Source organism: Leptinotarsa decemlineata, unplaced genomic scaffold (assembly GCF_025532065.1).
Source record: "Leptinotarsa decemlineata unplaced genomic scaffold, Ldec_3_MD MMD2_tig00001621_RagTag_RagTag, whole genome shotgun sequence".
Classification (NCBI taxonomy): Eukaryota; Metazoa; Arthropoda; class Insecta; order Coleoptera; family Chrysomelidae; genus Leptinotarsa; species Leptinotarsa decemlineata.
In genome coordinates this window covers 2,638,828-2,644,143 of record NW_027412566.1, presented here as the reverse complement: position 1 = coordinate 2,644,143, position 5,316 = coordinate 2,638,828, and the positions used below count along the sequence as shown (strand labels likewise).

General features: G+C 33.4%; 1 pseudogene; it reads right to left on the bottom strand.

The window, feature by feature from the left end:
* Positions 1-1,312: 1,312 nt before the first annotated feature.
* LOC141482610 (ubiquitin carboxyl-terminal hydrolase 2 pseudogene) lies at positions 1,313-4,984 on the bottom strand (annotated as a pseudogene).
* Between the last annotated feature and the right edge of the window lie 332 nt (positions 4,985-5,316).

The following is a 5,316-nucleotide window of genomic DNA, read 5'->3' as shown; positions in this document are numbered from 1 at the left end:
CAAGAATAACCTACATCATTACGGCAGGTATAAAAGGGTCGAAGAACGGTACTGGCAATTTACCTTATCCAGGTTCAGGTATTTGAACAACAAACTACATGAATCAACATGGATATTCTTTACGCAGTCGTAATATCCAGTCATCAGAGATGAAGTCACGATGTATGAACCTCTGAAGGAGCTCGTCCAGCGAAACGTCAGGAAGAAATTACTAAAACCGATGGCTTTCAAACCCGAACGAGAATAATGATTCTGAAAACCTCGGTCGCGAAGGACTCAACCATTTTGTATCGTAATGAACCTGTCGGCCCCTGTCCAAAGTCGGTACGATCAATTTTGACACTTCTTGAGTGTCCTTTCCATTTCTGAAACCATCTAAGACAATGGGATGCTTGGTATTGCATTATAGGCAGCGTTCTCAATTGAATTCTCGGTTGACAAAATCTTTTCGAATTCAAAATCAAGATTATTCTTGTTTGAAATTTCCCACAAAGTGTTATTGAAAGACTACTGGGCTCTTTGACCATTGCCAGGATGGTGTAATGATATACGTAACTCAAATTTTTGATGATTTAATAATTACAGTTTGCAAAGGCCTCGACACAAATTTCCCGTGACAAAGTTAAAACCGCAACACGGTAACATCATGTTGGTATACTCTAAATGCACATGTGTAGAGTAGAATTGAGTAAACGTTCTACAGCAGAATCAGTGAAGGGGAGCCAAACAGGAACCGATAATAACTTTATATGTTCCATAAAGGTAATTGTGATACAATGGCGCATGAAAATATTTCGATGATTACGGAGGTGGGTGATATTTAGCAGGGATAACTCGATTGATTATATAGATTCAATAATAGTAATGTTCAAAAGCGAAAACTACCGAGGAGAGATACATACGTGTAAGAAAATAGATATTTCGAAACAATAATCTCTCCCAATTACCTACCTACATAGTAGGGTGTGGTAAAAGTCTGCCGAAAAACAATTACTTCCCCAGCTAATACCACGCTAGATATTGAAATATATCCCACAGAATGAAATTCATTTCGAAATATTTATTTCCTTACTAGTAATGATTTCGAAAAAATTTAATTCTATATGGGCGAGTTGTATGTTGAAAAAGGTATAAAAATATTTATTTTATTATCTCCACACTGTAACTCCCATCCGACAAAAAAAGTTGACAAAGAAAAATTGAATTATTTTAACAGTTAAACTTTCAAATATTTATATATTGATAAAATTATAATTGAATCAAATCAATAAAATACTTATATGAAATTAACAAAAAATAAATAATAATAATAATAATAATAATATTTTATTCACCATTCACGATACATAGTGTATATATGGTAAGTCAATCAATAATCAGAATTAATACTAGGTATAAATTTAAAAATGTTAATATTTATACAAGACGTCACTAAAAAGAAAAAAAAGAAATAAATTTATACATACATATAAACACATACACAATTGAAATATATAAAAACGTATACAGATCTAGTTCAGATTTTATTTTTCAGAAATTATCGTCTAAAAATTCTTGGAAACTATAGTAGCATTTCTCTAATAGCAAGTCTTCAACTTTCTTTTGAAATATGATGTTACTTCCAGTCCGTTTGAGTGATTCTGGTAGTTTATTGTAATATATGATTGCATTGTAATCCGGAGACCTCTCATAGAATGTCGTTCTATGTTTAGGAATTTTCAATAAGTTGCCGTGTCTGGTGTTATATTCATGTTTCTCAGAATTACACGAATAATTATCTATATTCTGTTTGGCAAAGATAATACATCGAAAAATGTACACAGCAGGCACCGTAAGAATTTTATTTTCTTTAAAGATAGATCGACAACTGTCTTGATAATTCAAGTTAAAAATCAGTCTTACTAAACGCTTTTGGGAAACAAACACTCTCAAGAATTCTCTTGCTCGACCCCATGCCAATATATTCATATTAATATGTGCATATGCCATATCATAGTAAATGCTTAGCAAGCCTGCTATATTCATAGTTGATTTCATTTGTTTAATAGCGAAATAGGCTTTATTTAGTTTTGAACATACACTTTCAATGTGTCTACCCCAATTTATACTCTCATCTAAATGAGTGCCTAAAAATTTAGTTTCCATAGAGGGTTGGATGTCGTCAATTACAAAAAGTTCGTTGGGTAACAATTTTCGGTGAAAAAATTTGACTATTACCGATTTGGACGTGTTTAGAATTAACTTATTTCTCTGACACCAGGATGAAAATTGATTTACAACCATTTCCAGTTTAACCGCAAGCTGTTCTGCATCCTGATCGGATATTGTTATCGTTGTGTCGTCGGCAAACATGGTGACATGAACGTTTTCTAAATATTGTGGAAGATCATTTACATAAAGAAGAAACAGCAGTGGCCCAAGAACTGAACCCTGTGGTACCCCAAGTTTCACAGCCTGACTGTGTGAAATTGAATTATTGCATCTCACTATCATGGTTCTATCTGTCATATATGATTGTATCCACTTTATTATATTGGCTGGAAGTCCTAGAGGCGCCAATTCATCTATTAAAGTTTCAATACACACTGTATCAAAGGCTTTTGACAAGTCGAAAAATAATGATAGGACATATTTGTTGTTGTCAATCTCTTTATATATATAATTAAGCAAGTGACACGAGGCTGTTTCAATCGACCTGTTTTGCCTGAAACCATGCTGAGAAGTACTTACTAATTTATTCTTTTCTAAGTGATAAATCACTCTTGTAGACACTATTTTTTCAAACAATTTCGATAAAGAACTGAGAAGAGAAATTTGCCTGTAGTTGTCAACTACTTTTTGGTCACCTTTTTTGTGCAGAGGAATTACCAATGCTTTTTTAAATTCATCTGGAAAGAACCCTTGTATAAGTGATTGATTCATTAGGTATATAAATGGTTTTAGTATTAAGTCTATGATATTTTTTATAACTATAATCGATAATTCATCATATCCTGAAGATGTCTTATTTTTCATTCTATTAAGACAATCAACTACTTCATATTCTGTGATAGGGTAAGATGGGTATGGATAATTGATGGTGACATTTTCTACTCTAGTACAGGGAAGAGACATATTCTGACCAAAATGATTTAACATTGCGGAATCTGATGCATTAGCGAAATGCTCAGCAATAGTTAATGCAACTTTGTGTGGGTCAGAGATAACGGTATCCTTCTGCTGAAGAATGATTTTTTCTTTTCCATCTTTCTTCTTTATACCTAATTCATTATTAATAATTTTCCAGGTTTCTTTAGTTTTATTTGCGGATTTATTTATTTTCGACGAATAATGGTCTCTTTTTGCCTTTTTAACTTTTTCTTTGTATTCTTTAACTTTTGCCTTGTATCCGTCCTTTAGAATGGAATTGGTTTCATGAGAGTGTGATAAAATCCAAAACATATCCTTCAACTCTTTACTTTCTTTAGTTATTTCATTTGTTACCCAACGTTTGGTGTGATTACCATTGTTTCTTATATGTACATGTTTACTTGGACATGATATATCATAATACCATAGTAATGTCTGAATGAAATATTGCAAAGCTTCATTAAGAAGTAGATGATATACAGGCAACCAGTCTTCAAAAGTCAGTCTTGTTCTTAGTTCCTTAATATTGTCAGGATAAAGCGTACGCCTCATAACTGAATGTCTGCTACACACTTCTTCTTTTTTGTCAATGTTTTCCGTCCTATCGTATATTAAAATATGGGCAAGATGATCAGCAATATTTGGTAATAATTGCACAAAGAAACTTTCCCTCGGTTATCTTAAAGGTGCGATTTTGTTCCATCCTTTACATAAAAGAGGACGTATGCTTCTCCACTCACAAGCGACTTTGGTGAAATTGGTTACACGTGTGAATCGTTGTATTTGTGCCACGCGCCAGTATACAGGTATCTGCAGTATGCTGTATGATGTCCTCTGTTAGTAGTCCCACTGTGATTTAAAAGTGCATATAAATTGTAACAAGTAGCCACATTTTCTGCTGCAAAATTGTCCATATCCAATCCTTCTAGAGGAAATTCGATAATGTCATTTAATTTGCCTCTACTTTCCGTTGGAGAGAATCTTTTCAAATGTATTACTAAAATATAGGGAAACTTGTGGATGGATAAGGACTTTGTGCATTTTGTCCTTTCGTTGCATTTCGAACACGTCGGTTTTTCATTTCCATCCAAAGTTTCTTCTCTTGTAAAAGAATCCAAACATTGCCACAAACTCAATTGGTGGGTTCTTTGTGGTATGGAGAGAGACAAATCCCAGAAAGGATCAAATGTTACTGAAGAGTATCCACAGTGTGTGCATTTCATCGTGGATTTCAATTGGCCAACGAAATTATCTACAATCTTAGAGTTATGCATCCTCAAATATGTGAGCCATGACTCTTGTGCATTTCCACTGTCGCTCAATTTTTCGTCAATCTCCGTTAAGATTGGTTTAGGTTTCTCATTAATTATATTAACATTTTCATGTAATCCTTCTAAAAGATAACGCAGAAACTCCTGGGCGTCTTGATAAGAAGTACCCATGAATCGAGGAGCAAAACTTTGAATCTGATTTTTTGAGGAGGGTGTATTTATTACTTTATCAAATGAATCTCCTGACCACAACTCCTTGATGACCTCTGCAAACGGTTTGATCAAAGCACCCTTCATACTAGAAATACTAGTATTGATATCTTTCATGGATTCATCCTTTTTCAAATATTACAATAACCGTCTCTTATTTGATAAACATTGAATTACGCTGTTCATGAAACACATGTTACCAATATTTTTTAAACCATTTAACTCAAAGGTTTTGACTGAAGAATTTATCACTGAACAATCCGAAATATCTTCGAAACCCATTTGAGAATTTTGCTGAGAGAAAGTATTTTTTCCATTTGCTTTTATTTTAATTTCATAAAGTGGTTTCTTATTACCTTTCTTTTCTTTATGAAATTGGTTTTCAGGAAACAAAGTAAATTTCATCAAGTTTTTTGGAATCAGGGGGAGTACCGAAAAACGAAGCTGCATTTCCTCTTCGGATGGCTATACTAATTTTCTGAATGAGAAAAGATGTGGCTCATGATCTACACCAGCTTTATACGTATATTGAACTTTCATTCATATGTTTTAATTCACATATGTCATTCTTGTTCACCATATTCTGTACTGTTGCAATCCTTCTGAACACGGACTTACCTTATAGAATAAAGAGCAACTCTACAAATGTGCAGTCATCAAGGACTATATTAAGAACAGAACATTGAATGAAATATAAGACATATGT